At 45.4% G+C, this 16,411-nt stretch overlaps 1 protein-coding gene and 1 non-coding gene across 2 annotated transcripts in view; both read right to left on the bottom strand.

Moving 5' to 3' along the window:
* The window catches only part of FAT4 (FAT atypical cadherin 4), a 244,774-nt gene that overhangs the window by 193,347 nt on the left and 35,016 nt on the right, over nucleotides 1-16,411 (bottom strand). The gene's annotated exons all lie outside the window — the stretch shown is intronic.
* Nucleotides 1,752-1,860, bottom strand: LOC135984153 (U6 spliceosomal RNA). The gene has a single exon (XR_010602060.1). It is a non-coding gene; the product is annotated as a U6 spliceosomal RNA (small nuclear RNA).

Genomic DNA, 16,411 nt, shown 5'->3' with positions numbered 1-16,411 from the left:
CATTTAACAGTACAAAACAGTTCAAAGACAAACAGACTTTACAGAAGAATTGTTCAAATTGCTTTAGAAAGTTGAGCATGTAATCAGCTAACCTGAGTTTTCTAAATTATAAACTAGCAGAGGAGTTTCGGAGAAAGTTTAAAAATATATTGGCTCACTAAAAAGTGTTATTGTAAAGGCTGGCAAATGGCTGATGAAAAAATACAAAGAGGAATAAAACAGTAATAGGTATTGGGTGAAAGGGAGATATTTTAATCAGTAGTCCAGACAAAATAAGTTTTAAGAAGTCAAATATTTAAAAAAAAACGCTTTATATATCACAATGGGTAAAAATAAGGTGGGATTAGAGGATCTTGTAGGAAGGACCAAATTGACTGAATTAGTGTGGAAGATAAAGAAAAGCTTTAATGGTGCCAAGTAAAAGTGAATTTAAGGAAAACCCCAAGACTACCAGAAAAGGGAAATCCCTAGGAAATAATAGATATGTAACTACACATTTTATGACAAATCCAGTGAACTGTTGGTGCTATTTTATAATATACCCTGAGCCATTTATATGAAGTGGGGACACTACATGGAATAGCAAATAATGCTTTCATAATACTATTTCAAATCCAGTAAAGATGCAGGGGAACTCAGAAGCTTCAGATCTATGCTGCTTATAATCTTTGGCTGTAGTCTGCTAGTCAAAACATTGGCCACCTGGGTGCACAGCAAACTGGATCAGCTATTACACACAGATCAAACAGGGTTTGTGAAGACTTGACTACTACAATACCCTATGAAGAAATACTGAATGTGTTACAACAAGTGAAATCAGTGTGGTAATCCCTATAATAGACACAAAGAAAGTGTCTGACAAAAAACTAATCAAATAGATATTTTTGTATAATATTATTAAGCCTTAAGAAATAGTGCCCTTTATTAGTTGTATAATCAGCCACACTGTGATAGCAGTATTGTGAAAAAACTTGTCTCACTATTGGATACTTTCCCTCCATCATCCTCGACTCAGCTTGAGGGAGAAAATCCAGCCAGCGGGTAGCTCCAGAATTCCCAGAATACGGTAAAAGAAAGTGGTAACCTGTGGTCAGAGAGGACCTGGATCAGGAGATAGCCAGAGGCTGAGAGCAGGAGCAGTAGGTGTGAAGTAGTTGCCTGGCAGAGGGCTGTGAAGGAAACCTGGGCAGCAAGCAGCCTGGGAGTCAGGCAGAGACACACCTTGGTGCTGGTAAGCGGCCAGCAGTTTGCATCAAGAGTATACAGAGGAGTGGCCTCTAGACAGCAGGAGAATGCAGAAGGGTTGCAACAAGACACTTACCTTTATACCCCTGTACAGAACTGACCCTAGAGGCTAGATTAGGAACTACTGGGTTGACTTTTTCTTACAGCTCTTTATTAGTAATTGTTCCTAGGGTGCCGCACTTTTACTTTTGCCAGCCCTAGTAAAGAGATCAGCTGCATAATAGGTGTCAGCATTTATGGGGAACCCCTGAGGGCTAGAACCTATAAAGCCTAGTACTTGGCAAACCCAGAGTGCGTGCCTCCAAGGTTATATACAGAAAATAGTTCTAGACGGCATAGGGGAGACAGAGCAACTCTCTGCTGTTGTGTCAGTGCAGTATACACAAGTGACACCCCACCTGAGAAATGTTAGCCTCCTTTAGCCTACAAGACAAGGTACCTGTAACTACATTACTCTTCGCTCTAGCACTAGAACCTTTGGCTCAACAATTATGGGACCTTCAGGATGTAAAGGGGATTTAATGTGGGATTTGCGTGTCATCCTTGCGCAGGGGCCATGCTAATCTTCTCTGTATCGTTCCAATTTTAGTATATGTGCTGCCGATACTAAAATACGCACACACTCCGTACATGCCATAAGTACAGATGATTTAGTACTGATCCTGAAAAATCCAAGAGTAAATTGCAATAGAAATCATTAAAAAATTTTGGGAATAGTTGAATTTCACTGAAAAGGTGAAACAGTTAGAGTCTATGCTTCCAAATGATCCCATTCCTGTACAGAATGTGTCAATGGAAGGTTTGATAGAAATAAGCTGGACCAACTATTCCAGGTCAAATTTTGGCCTTAAGTTGAAAAATACATAGTCTAAATTCTACACTGATAACAAACTAAGTAAAACTAAGTATTTAAGTCGGTCTTATACAATCTCACTGTCCCAGGACACTTTAACCAGGAAACTTTCCCAGGAGAATATAACCAATAAAATCAATTTCTACAGAACCTAAGCTTTCATTAACATAAATAAATAAATTGAAAAACCATATATTTCTAGCCATTTCTGTTGCAAAGAAAGCCTTAACATTTTAACGGAATCATTAGTGAGACAAGGTGGGAGAGGTAATATCATGTATTGGACCAACTTCTGTTGGTGAGAGAGGCAATCTTTCAAACTTACACAATGAGCTCTGTGTAAGCTCAAAAGCTTCTCTCTCTCACCAACAGAAGTTGATCCAATACACGATATTACCTCTCCCACCTGGTTGCTCTAATATCCTGGGACCAATACATCTATAACGCTGCCATATAACTTAATGATTGTAAACTGATGCTACTACTGGGCTATATGAGAACATCTGATGTTGTTACACTGTTGGACCTATTGAAGGAGCTCTGCTCACTCTGCCTCTGTACTAAGGTAGTCAAGGGACAGCTGCAGTGACTGATGCTGAATCCCCAGAGTTCCTCGCTCTTCAGTTTCCTCCTACGCTAATCCTATTGGAAGAGGCAATGAAGATCATTGGCTCTTCGAGGGTCCTTCTTCCCTGGGCCAGACCTGGTCCCTCCACACACCTGCAAACTAAAGCCAGGTACAGAGCACTCCTGTTCTTCCACCCTGCAACCTTATTCCACGGTTGGCTCAGCCTCTTTTTTCCATGCTGCTCCAGTGGCTCCGTCTCCAGGCCAATCAGCAGAACTGAAAATACGTGTTTCCTTATTTATCTCCACCGTGTGGTCAAAGATCCCAGCAACTCCAATGGCTCCCTCCCTAAGCATGGGAGAAGCATAGCCCTCCCCAGAGTCTGGGAACATGGTTTTCTAAAGTATAATAGCACTGAGTAGATGTGAATGGGTTTCTAATGCCTTCAAGGTAAGAACTGAGACGTGAGTGGGAAAGAAGCTTGAGGAAGCCACAAGAAGTTAGGAGGAAGCCTGGTGGGGAGAGAGGTGCTGAGATTTGATGAGGCAGGAATATAGGAGATTAAGTGGGGAGGGAGGGAGAAGAGAATTGAAGAGTTTAGTGAGGGGAGAGAATTGATGAGTTGGGGTCTCTGAGGGTGAGTGAATGAAACTGTGACAATGTTGAGAATGAGTCATGCCTGAGTGGGTGGGGGAAAGAATCGGGTGGTCTGGGAGGCATGTGGCTCAGATGGTGGGGTTGCATAATGAATGAATGATAAGAGTGGTGTGGTTGGCTCTGTATGAGAAAAGGTGTGAAAAATAAGCGTGAGAGAGAGAGAGAGAGATGGAGTGTATGTGTCAATGTCTGTCCAGGAGTGTGTGTTTGAGAGAGAGAGAATTCAAGTAGAGTTGTTTGAGGCTCAGACTGAATGTTTGCATGTGTGTGTGTGTGTGTGTGTGTGTGTGTGTGTGTGTGTGTGTGTGTGTGTGTGTGTGTGTGTGTGTGTGTGTGTGTTTCCTCAATTATTAGGGTCTTTTTTCTAATCATGAAGTATGTGGACTAGACAGAAGGCATGATATGTAAAAAGTAAATAATAAAAAAATTGTTAGTGACCATTTTCTGTTATGTACCACAGCTTGGTTTTGGGAAATCACATCTGGATTTCCAAGTTTGTTCTGTATGTACCTATCTCACCAGTGCAGAAGACAAAAGGACAGAGAGCACCTCTTACTTTGCATTTTTATAGCACTCAGTGAGAGGTTTTTGTACTTTTTCTTCAGTTTAATTAAGTGCAAACTGTTTCTCACTTAAAGGCAGTCCCTTTAATTATAACAAATATTTCTCCTGTCACAGTCCTAGCATGACTGATTCAGAGAAAGAGCAACACTTTTATCAGCCACTAACAAGAAACAGCCACTCAGCTCCAAGACACTAGAACTACTGTTCCCTTTCACAGCTTTGTTTTAAATCTTCCCTTGTTTTTCCTCAACAAACCATGGCACAATGCTCTTGCATGCTCCCCTCCCCAAACTGCAGCTGTCAATACCAGGTTGTTCAGCCTCTGAATATGCGAGCAGCCTAGAGTCAGTCTTCCCATGAAAATCAAGTCAATGACCTGCCTCCCCTGTTCCTTGTGAACCAAAAGACAGCCATAATTTTTCTTCCCCTCTGTTCTCACATGTTGTAAATGTTCACTCAAGTCGTTAGCCAATACAAAATGCATTAATTCCTCCAAAGTGAGTTCACCATGAATGATTTAATTGTAGCCGATTAGGCATAGTTTTCCTTTTCTCCTTAAAAAAAGAAAAATCAGGGAATGTTAAGGTATTTTTCACTCAAAGTCTATGTTAGCTTATTAGCTAATCAAGTGGAAAAGGTCTTTGTCTGCACTGGCCCATCCAAAAAAAGTGCTGTAATAAAAAGTTTAAAGATTTTCTCAACCTTTTGTTATCCTAAAAGACTACAGCTTAGTCAACTGTTGTCACATCCAGAAAAAAAACAAAAAGAAAGAAAGAAAGAAAAGGGGGGGGGGGGACAGAAAGAAAAAAGAATAAAAACACTGCTGTAGTTTTTTTTTTTTTTAAAAAGCCACTTTTTGGAGCCAATGAAGAAGTCCAATACACAAAATTACACAGTTCCTTTTGAAAGATTTGCATTTAAAAGATTGTATACAGGCTTGAATACAGGTCGCTTCCCTGTGACCATAGAAACATTAGAAAAGGTGGAAAATTCAGTCCACTGAACTTCAAATGACTTTATTAAAGTGTCACTAATCAGAACCCAAAGACACAAGGTTTTAGTGTTTGGGCTAACAAAGTGAATAACCCTCCAATGTCTAATGACCTCCTAAGAGCATTACTTTAAAAAAGCCTTTCGACAGCAAGTAAAATAAGAAAACTTTCATTGCTCCCTAAGAAAGATTAATCCCATGCAGATCACAAGCACCCTACTGAACTATGACTCTGAATACAATAAGATGTAGCTCACAGAAGAGGAAAACCCTTTTTAAACTTTAAAGTAACAAGGACAAGCAACCACCCCTTTTTGTTTGTGATGATTTATAATGTGTAAAACATGTTCACAATTACTGTTAAACAATTTAAATTAAGTATTTCAAATATACATTTAATTTACATTTGTTTTACGCAGTTGCACTTTAACTCCTGAATTCCACACTAAAGCATGAAAATAGAAGGAAGAGAAATATCTATATTAATAGAAAATCCTGTTACCAATCCTCACAAGTAATTCAGGGTGCACATGTATATGGGCGGTGATCAGTGAATGTTAATTATATACACATTACATCTTCTACCATTAATCAGCTGATGTTTAAATCATATTTCACTGTATGTGTCCATTATTCATCAGAGACACATCACATTCCTCCCTGTTACTCAGGCCCATAATCTGGGTATCATTTTGACTAAGCCCTCTCTCTAGAGCAGGCCTGTACAACTCGTAAAGCGGCAAGGGCCATATTACTCCAAAGAAAACAACTGAGGGCCGAAACCCCCCAAGCGCCGCCAACCCCCCCACCCAGCGCCACCCAGCCCCCCCGAAACAACACCCCCCCCAGCACCGCCCGCCCCACGGAAACAACCCCCCCAGCGCAGCCAAACACCCCCCCCCCCCCGCGCGCCATCTGCCCCGCGGAAACAAACCCTCTTCCCCAGCGCCGCCCCACCGAAACAGCAGTATTGAACCTCGGTAATATGTTATAGCGGCCCCTAAGGTAGTATAATTAAGGTAAAAGAAAAATGTCTTTTTGCTAGAAGTAGAATAAGATCTTCCCCCCACTTTGTAATCGATTGCCCTGTTGAATGAATGAGGTGTGAATGAGGAAGGCGTGGAAGGCAGGCACCTCTGGACAGCTGCAACGCTTGGAGAGGGCAGGGCCAGCTCTAGGATTTTTGGCCGCCTCCCCTTTCTTTTTCGTGCCCCCGGCCCCACCCCAACTCCACCCCTTCCGAACCCCTTCCCCAAATCCCCAGCACCACCTCCTCCCCTGGCGTGCCGCATTTCTCCCCCCCCATTGCTTCCTACGGGCCCCCTGTGATGTCCCGCCCTAGCTCACCTCCACTCCACCTGCTCCCCCGGGCATGCCGCCGCTCCGCTTCTCCCCCGTCCCTCTCAGGCGAGGGAGGGCGGAGAAGCGGAGCAGCAGCACGTTCAGGGGAGCAGGCGGAGCAGAGGTAAGCTAGGGTGGGGGGGCGCAGGAAGTAATGGGGGGGTTAGAGGAACCGCTTCCCACACCAGCTCACCTCCGCTCCACCACCACCGCCTCCCCCGAGCGCCCGCCGCTCGGCTTCTCCTCCCTCCCAGCCTTGCTGCGTGAAATAGCAGTTTCGCACGTGGCAAGCCTGGGAGGGAGGGGGGAGAAGCGGAGCGGCGGCGCATTCAGGGGAGCAGGCGGAGCGGAGGTGAGCTAAGGTGGGGGGGTGCAGGAAGTAACGGGGGGGTAGAGGAACCACTTCCCGCTCCAGCTCACCTCCGCTGCCTCCCCCGAGCGCCCCGCCACTTGGCTTCTCCTCCCTCCCAGCCTTGCTGTGCGAAACAGCAGTGGCGGCGCGCTCAGGGGAGCAGGCGGAGTGGAGGCGAGCTGGGGTGGCGGGGGCACTTTTTTCCCATGCCCCGGAGTCGGCACCTATGATGGCCGGCACCAAAATGCCACCCCTAGAAATGTGCCGCCCCAAGCACCTGCTTGTTTTGCTGGTGCCTGGAGCCAGCCCTGGGAGAGGGGATGGGAGCAAGACCAGATCAGTAGAACAGGTCAGCCACCGACTCACCACTCGCCTCCTCAGCCCGCTTGCCCCGGATCACCTACTCACCCGCCGCCACTGCCCGCCCACTCGCCTCCTCAGCCCTCCACCCTCCCGGCTCGCCTACTCATTCCCTGCCACTGCCCGCTCGCTCACCTACTCAGCCCCCCTCCCTCACCCGCCGCTTGTCTACTCGCGCCCCCCTCCACCCGTGTGTCGCACAGTGAGCCCATCTACTCAACCCCCGCGGGCCGCACAATGAGCCCACGTGGGCCGCATGTTGTGCAGGCCTGCTCTAGAGCCACGCATCCAGGAGGCAATTTAAAGGGTCTGGGGCTCCTGGCAGCGGCTGGAGCCCCAGGCCCTTTAAATTGACACCAGAGCCCCACTGCTGGAGCCCCCAGGTAGCGGAGGCAGCCGGGAGCCCCGGGGCTCCATCGGTGATTTAAAGGCCCTGCGGCTCCACTGTGGTAGCGGTGACTGGAATCCCCTGGCCCATTAAATCACCACCAGAGCCTCGCCACCACTACTGCAGGACTCCAGCAGTTGGCAATTTAAAGGGCCCGTGGCTCCCAGCTGCCACCACCGCCACTGGCCCTTTAAATCTCCACCAGAGCTCTGAGCCCAAAGGGTAGAGGCGGCAGCCCCCAGGGCTCCATCAGTGATTTAAAGGGCCCGGGGCTCCGCTGTGGTAGCAGCGGCCGGGATCCCCGGGTCCTTTAAATCACCACCAGAGACCCCAGCCACCATCACTATCTTGGGGGCTCCGGCAGCGGGGCTCGGGCGGTGATTTAAAGGGCCCGGGGCTCTGCTGCAGTAGTGGCGGCTGGGAGCCCCGAGCCCTTTAAATCACCGCCGGAGCCCCGCCACCACTACCACAGGGCTCAGGCAGCGGGGCTCAGGCGGCGATTTAAAGGGCTCGGGGCTCCGGCCGCCGCTACTGCCCTGGGCCCTTTAAATCGCTGCCCAAGCCTCGCTGCCGGAGCCAGGGAGATTTAAAGGATTTAAAGCAAGGCCCTTTAAATCGCCGCCCGAGCCCTGCTGCTGGAGCCCCGGGAGCAGCGGCAGCCGGGAGCCCCAAGGGCTCCTTCGGCAATTTAAAGCGCCAGGGGTTCTGCTGCGGTAGCAGCAGCTGGGGGTCCCAGGCTCTTTAAATCACCGCCAGAGCCCTCAGTCGCCACTGCTACCCTGGGGCTCTGGCAGTGGAGCTCGGGTGGCGATTTAAAGGGCCCGGGGTTCCATTGCGGTAGGGGCAGCTGGAGCCCCAGACCCTTTAAAGGGCCCCCGAGCCCCAGGGCTCCCAGCCACCTCCGAAGCTGGTAGTTCCAGCAGTGTTTTTAAGGGCCTGGGGCTCCCAACCATCACTACCACAGCTGGAATCCCGGGCCCTTTAAATCGAGATTTGAAGGGCCCGGAGTTCTAAAGGCCCAACTCTTCAGGTTGAGGCCATGCCGCTTCCGGTTGAGGCCCTGTACTGGTAAGTCCTTTAAGTTACTTTAACCCCTGCTTACGCCTTTAAATCCATTCCAAACTCTTCTGCAGAAGTCATCTTCCTATCTCATCACTTCACCACATCACCTCCCTCTTTGCATCCCTCCACTAGCTCCCCCTTTTTCACCACATCAGGCACAAGCTACTTCTCCTCATTCTAAGAGCTAGTGTACACTAGAAGTGCTGGTGAAGACACTCTATGCCGATAGGAGAGAGCTCTTCCGTCAGCATAATAAAACTACCTCCGTGAGAAAAGTTAGCTATGTTGGTGGGAGAAGCTCTTCCACCGACATAGCACTGTCAACACTGGCGCTTAGGTCAGTGTAATTTACGTCACTCCGGGAGTAACTTATTCGCAGCTCTGAGCAACGTAAGTGTTAGAGTGTACAAGCCCTAAGGCTTTTCATGTCCTATCCCCATCCAACTTCTTATACATTACTGAGTTGCAGATTCCAGCCTCTCCTCAGCCAACAATGCCCTTCTTGATTTCCTATCTGTGAAATTTTCTGACAAACACCATCATGCTTTCTCCCTCACCACCCCTTATGCAGGGGAGGAGTAACCAGTAAAAATCTGTAGAGCCACTACATTATCCTCCTTTAAATTTTTCCTTAAAACCCACCTATATCAAGAGGCCTACAAAAAAAAATCTGACACTGGTTAGGTAGCTGGTGTGCTGGAACTGATGCTTATCATGTTATTATAATCATCTCATTGTTACTTTGTCTTTACCTTGTATGTCTGCCATATCCACCTGTTCTCTACCAGCTTAAACTTAGATTGTAAGCTTTTGGGGGTAAGGACCATCTCTTTGTTATATATACAAATGTCTAGTACAATGGAGCCCTGGCCTCTAGGCCCTACCACAATTCAAATAAATAACAAAAACATGCATCATGTCTGAAAAATCCACGCTTTTTATTTGTCAATGCAGACTAGGAATATTTTCCTAGTGAATAAAGAGCTCTAGTGCAACAATTCTGGCAGAATTTTAGCTTTCATTTATGTAAAAAATAATTTTCTATTGGTTGTTTTTCCAAAATAGCATGATATCAACTAGGAAACATTGCACTGCTGTCTTCTTGAATCTTCATTCAGTCAACTCTATAGCCAGTGATGCTGCTCTTCAACTTTACCAAGCAGCAGCAGTTGAAACCAACAATGTTCTGGTCCGTTTCACTGTGCTTTTCCCCTGAGAAGCAGTGAAATTCTCTCTCTCCCCAACAGTTAGAAGGCTCCAAGTTGAGACAGAAAAAGCTCTTTCTCCATTCCATAAACCAAAAGGAATGAAGGCGCTTCAAATTAATCAGTCACCCATTACCAAGAGGCTGATACCAAAGAAAGAGCCGTTGAGTAGGGTCTAAGGTCACCACAATGGCAGGCACGCTAATAAGCCCCCTTCCAAACAGAGCTTGGCTTCTCACCAACTCTTTTGGCCTTTGCCCTCAAAGGTAGCGCAGCCTGTCTTTAATACCAGATGCTGGTTAACACTGGTTGGTTTAGTCCTCTGGATAGTAGCAAATTTTTCAAGCCCTGGCATAGTTTATGTGCTACAGAATGTTTCAACACGTAACTCCAGCATGATGCCCAAACAAAGAAAAAACCTACACACTTCTATTGCACCACCCATCCAAATCTATCAAAGCTCTTACAGACATTAATTAATTTAGCTTCATCATACCCCTGTGAAGCAGGAAAATATTTTTGTCTCCAAATTAAGAACATAAAGATGGTGACATGGAAGATTAAATGGCCTGCCCAGTATGACAAACGGCGGTTGGAAGAGAACTCAAATCTCCTGTATCGTAGTCATGTGCTTTAACCACAAGTTTCTCTTTTAAGGACATTTTTCTGCTTTCATCAATGTCAGTGTTAGTTTTACTGGGCAATGACAAAAGGCTATTGGGATAGTGGTGTGAAAGACATACTGTTTGCAGTAACGTGTCCTGGAAATCTTCCTACCACATATAACCAACAGTAAAGTACATTCAGTTTGTAAGTGGATTTTGTTTGTCACATATGTTGAAAGGAACACAATATAACCCAGTGAAGACAGAAGTCTTAATTACACAGATGAACTTCCAGTAACAGTGGCATAAATAAATTGCTTTCAAATCTGCTTTTATGGTAATATTTTTACCTATGCTTTATTATCTCCCTAATTCATTCCAGGTAGCAATAATTTATGCATGCCAGTGAAGATTTTCTCTAGTTGACTGTATTTGGACTGAAATGTGAAAATCCACCTGTTTGATAAAGCCTTTGCCCCTTAAAAATGCATGAAGCCTAGGGATGAGAGCAAATTGTTGTTTTTTCTTTACTCTTATGCTTTTTCATAATTTTCTTTCACACACAGACAAACATTTATTTCTACACATGAGTGCCTTGTTCTGATCCCAGCAGAATTCATAGCAGCATACAAATATTTCACCCTTTTTCCTCCCCCTCACAATATACATACCTTAATGCATGCCTTAGCTGTAGTCCTCTTACAAGACTTGGGTCAATTTCATTTATGCACAGATTGCCAAATTTTACCAAAGACAAGCCTAAGTGCCCTGTTTTTGAATAATTTAACTTATGTTCTGAAAGAGGCCCAGATCCTGCAGAGAGACCCACACAGATAGACTCCCTCTCCGCTCACCCCATGCTTCTGCAGAGTCCCAATGGCTTTGACTGTTTCAGGACTAGGATATGTTCCAATATTATTCATATGCTAATTGCTCATAAAATGGTATCATGTATGACATATATACATGATATCATTTTACTATGGTAATTAAAAAATCAGTTATTGTAAAAACACAGTATGTTTGCTTTACAGATCATTATTATTATAGCATTTTAATAATTAACTAGTTTTTAAATAACAATGATTAATGATATTTTTATTCGATAATTTTTTCATGAAGTTTAATTAAATATCCATTGAAGAACCTTAGCATTTTAGCTGATTACTTTGTACTACAGCAGAGTTTTGCATTCACCGATATCATTTATGAGTTATTCAACAAGAGCAGATTTGATCTAAAAATATATGGATAAAAGAGGCCACTCAAAGACTAAAAGTCTGCAGAAGAATGTGGGCAGCCTTCTTGTAAATTGTCTAAGTGAAACATTTCTAAGCCTAAGTGTTTTTATACTAGGACTCTGCTAAATTTAACTGCAGTCTATGTGTCCTCAGTTATGAATTCATGTCACATAATAGAATGAATATAAAGTACAAAATACAACAACATTATTCTAAGAAGGGTACTTAACTGTACTGGTTATTTCAACTTGACCCCTTGAGTCTTCTCCCTTAACAGTTGTACAATCACTGAAAACACATGGGTGGATTTCTAAAAGCGATAGACATTTGATCCACTAAAGAATGTCGCTTGTTCATTTGGGTACATTTTAAGAAATGTGTTAGTCATATGAGACTGCAGCACTGAACGGGGGTCTCCTGTGAACTCTGAGCATAATTGATTTTTACAGCCCTCATTCTCATAATGACATACAGCTTTTTGGGAAACAGTTATTTCAATTGCAATAAAATCAGACATAACCTTCTACAAAAATCATTTTTGAGTTCCCCATTTATTTACGGTTTAGATGCAAAGTGCAAAATGAGAAGAAAAAAAACACTATGACCAGGAGCAGCAACCCAAGCAAGTAAAAAAAGGTCTGAATCAATTTAAATAGAAATCTTTGGTTAATTACTTGTCCTCAAAGTAGCCAAATACACTCATTTTCTTTTTGTCTGTGTTTTTTATGTTAGCGGGGCTACATGCAGTTCCAACCTGGTTACTTCAAAACCTGAACAGAACAGTTATAAATGTACCATATAATGGGATAACCGCTAATGCACATAATCCACAAGTAACAAAATAGGCAGAGTAAAGGAGATCTCTCTGTTCTGCCTGTAAGAAACCCCAGGGATGCATCACACTACTTGCTTACCAAAAGTGTCTCTATGGTTTCAACAAAGAGATGCCAGAGAAATCTTTCTCAGAAAAGATCTTTGGTTCTTAAAAGATTGTACCACTTCAGCGGTAAACTCACAATGAAAAGAAAACACTAATTTGCATCAGCTTTAAACATCTTATGTTCTAGTACTACAAAGCTTTATGACTGATAAAGTATTCCTTCTACTTGGCAATAATTGTAATGAAAATGCAAAGATCTGGCAAGATATTTGCTTCTGAATTACTTCTCTATTACCATGGAGAATTTGAAATATTCACCACTGAGCTGGAACAAAATGAAGATAAAGAAGATTCAATACTACTATTATTGTTAAGATTTCTTTTTTTAAAAGTCTTGATGAGATAACACTAAAAGGGATAGAAATTAATCGCAGAAATAAATCAAACACTCCTCTCTGCAGTAAAACAGCAAAACAAAGTGCTAAATGAACAACAATAAATGCAAACTATTACATACTCAAAAATACCACAATTAAATTAAGAAAAAGAGTATAAATGCAAAATAGCCTACATTTTGGCGATAAAACCAGAATATAATTTAAAATAAAATAATAACAGCGGGAGTTTGCCTGGGAGCTGTCCGAGAGGAGGTACGCTAAGTGCTGCATTAGGGGGGCTGTGTTGGTGGGCCTTGAGTGGGCCTGACTGGTATATAAGGGTAGTCAGCAGCGAACCAGCTGAGCGGCGAACAGCAGAGACTAACAGCGGGAGTTTGCCTGGGAGTTCGCGTGGGGAGAGCGCACTGAGGCTTTCATCTGCAGGTTTCTCCGAGTAGTTCCTGCAACAGTTGAGGAAGCTCTTAAGAGGACGGTGATATGGAAGGTGAGCGATCAGCTGTTGTAACCTGCACAGGTTGTGCCATGTTTGTCTTTCTTCCGCAGGACAGAAGCGACTTTGTCTGTACAAAGTGCAAGCTGGTCTCCATATTGGAGGAGAAGGTTCGAGGGCTGGAGAAACAAGTATCGACTCTGCGTTGCATAAGGGAAAATGAAGATTTCCTGGACAGACGTCAGGAGATGCTTCTACGGCCACAATGTTCTGAAGATTCAGAGCAGGCGCAGCAGGGACAGAAGGATTGTGAGGAGGTTTGGCAGCATGTGACCTCCAGAAGAAGAAAGAGGAGCGTCCATGCACCAGCAATGGAGATACAGGTGAGCAATCGTTTCCATGTTCTCTCTACAGGCGCTAATGCGGAGAGTGGACTAGATGGCCCATCTGAGGGAAGGGAGCAGAGGGAGACTCCACCGATTGGAAGGCAAAAGATGCACTGTCCTAGGGATGGGGGTTCCACGACCACCACTCCCAAGAGGAGGAGGAGGGTGGTGGTGGTCGGGGACTCCCTCCTCAGGGGGACTGAGTCATCTATCTGCCGCCCTGACCGGGAAAACCGAGAGGTCTGCTGCTTGCCAGGAGCTAGGATACACGATGTGACGGAGAGACTGCCGAGACTCATCAAGCCCTCGGATCGCTACCCCTTCCTGCTTCTCCACGTGGGCACCAATGATACTGCCAAGAATGACCTTGAGCGGATCACTGCAGACTACGTGGCTCTGGGAAGAAGGATAAAGGAGTTTGAGGCGCAAGTGGTGTTCTCGTCCATCCTCCCTGTGCAAGGAAAAGGCCGGGGTAGAGACCGTCGAATCGTGGAAGTCAACGAATGGCTACGCAGGTGGTGTCGGAGAGAAGGCTTTGGATTCTTCGACCATGGGATGGTGTTCCAAGAAGAAGGAGTGCTAGGCAGAAACGGGCTCCACCTAACGAAGAGAGGGAAGAGCATCTTCGCCAGCAGGCTGGCTAACCTAGTGAGGAGGGCTTTAAACTAGGTTCACCGGGGGAAGGAGACCAAAGCCCTGAGGTAAGTGGGGAAATGGGATCCTGGGAGGAAGCACAAGCAGGAGAGCGCAAGAGGGGAGGACTCCTGTCTCATGCTGAGAAAGAGGGACGATCGATGAGTTATCTTAAGTGCCTATACACAAATGCAAGAAGCCTGGGAAACAAGCAGGGAGAACTGGAAGTCCTGGCACAGTCAGGGAACTATGATGTGATTGGAATAACAGAGACTTGGTGGGATAACTCACATGACTGGAGTACTGTCATGGATGGATATAAACTGTTCAGGAAGGACAGGCAGGGCAGAAAAGGTGGGGGAGTTGCGTTGTATGTAAGAGAGGAGTATGACTGCTCAGAGCTCCGGTATGATACTGCAGAAAAACCTGAGAGTCTCTGGATAAAGTTGAGAAGTGGGAGCAACAAGGGTGATGTCGTGGTTGGAGTCTGCTATAGACCACCAGACCAGGGGGATGAGGTGGACGAGGCTTTCTTCTGGCAACTAGCAGAAGTTGCTAGATCGAAGGCCCTGGTTCTCATGGGAGACTTTAATCACCCTGATATCTGCTGGGAGAGCAATACAGCAGTACACAGGCAATCCAGGAAATTTTTGGAAAGTGTAGGGGACAATTTCCTGGTGCAAGTGCTGGAGGAACCAACTAGGGGCAAAGCTTTTCTTGACCTGCTGCTCACAAACAGGGAAGAACTAGTAGGGGAGGCAAAAGTGGATGGGAACCTGGGAGGCAGTGACCATGAGATGGTCGAGTTCAGGATCCTGACACAAGGAAGAAAGGAGAGCAGCAGAATACGGACCCTGGACTTCAGAAAAGCAGACTTTGACTCCCTCAGGGAACAGATGGGCAGGATCCCCTGGGAGAATAACATGAAGGGCAAAGGGGTCCAGGAGAGCTGGCTGTATTTTAAAGAATCCTTATTGAGGTTGCAGGAACAAACCATCCCGATGTGTAGAAAGAATAGTAAATATGGCAGGCGACCAGCTTGGCTAAACAGTGAAATCCTTGCTGATCTTAAACACAAAAAAGAGGCTTATAAGAAGTGGAAGATTGGACAAATGACCAGGGAGGAGTATAAAAGTATTGCTCAGGCATGCAGGAGTGAAATCAGGAAGGCCAAATCACACTTGGAGTTGCAGTTAGCAAGAGATGTTAAGAGTAACAAGAAGGGTTTCTTCAGGTATGTTAGCAACAAGAAGAAAATCAAGGAAAGTGTGGGCCCCTTACTGAATGAGGGAGGCAACCTAGTGACCGAGGATGTGGAAAAAGCTAATGTACTCAATGATTTTTTTTGCCTCTGTCTTCACGCACAAGGTCAGCTCCCAGATTGCTGCACTGGGCAGTACAGCATGGGGAGAAGGTGACCAACCCTCTGTGGAGAAAGAAGTGGTTCGGGACTATTTAGAAAAACTGGACGTGCACAAGTCCATGGGGCCGGATGCGCTGCATCCGAGGGTGCTAAAGGAGTTGGCGGGTGAGATTGCAGAGCCATTAGCCATTATTTTTGAAAACTCATGGCGATCGGGGGAGGTCCCAGATGATTGGAAAAAGGCTAATGTAGTGCCCATCTTTAAAAAAGGGAAGAAGGAGGATCCGGGGAACTACAGGCCAGTCAGCCTCACCTCAGTCCCTGGAAAAATCATGGAGCAGGTCCTCAAGGAATCAATTATGAAACGTTTAGAGGAGAGGAAAGTGATCAGGAACAGTCAGCATGGATTCACGAAGGGGAAGTCGTGCCTGACTAACCTAATTGCCTTCTATGATGAGATAACTGGCTCTGTGGATGAGGGGAAAGCAGTGGATGTGTTATTTCTTGACTTTAGCAAAGCTTTTGATACTGTCTCCCACAGTATTCTTGCCACCAAGTTAAAGAAGTATGGGCTGGATGAATGGACTGTAAGGTGGATAGAAAGCTGGCTAGATCGTCGGGCTCAACGGGTAGTGATCAATGGCTCCATGTCTAGTTGGCAGCCGGTTTCAAGTGGAGTGCCCCAAGGGTCGGTCCTGGGGCCGGTTTTGTTTAATATCTTTATTAATGATCTGGAGGATGGTGTGGACTGCACTCTCAGCAAGTTTGCAGATGACACTAAACTAGGAGGCGTGGTAGATACACTAGAGGGTAGGGATCGGATACAGAGGGACCTAGACAAATTAGAGGATTGGGCAGAAAAAAACCTGATGAGGTTCAACAAGAACAA

The sequence above is a fragment of the Chrysemys picta genome, chromosome 5, assembly GCF_011386835.1.
Source record: "Chrysemys picta bellii isolate R12L10 chromosome 5, ASM1138683v2, whole genome shotgun sequence".
In the NCBI taxonomy this organism is placed as follows: Eukaryota; Metazoa; Chordata; order Testudines; family Emydidae; genus Chrysemys; species Chrysemys picta.
The sequence above is the reverse complement of the archived record's forward strand: the minus strand, read 5'-3'. Positions and strand labels throughout refer to the sequence as shown.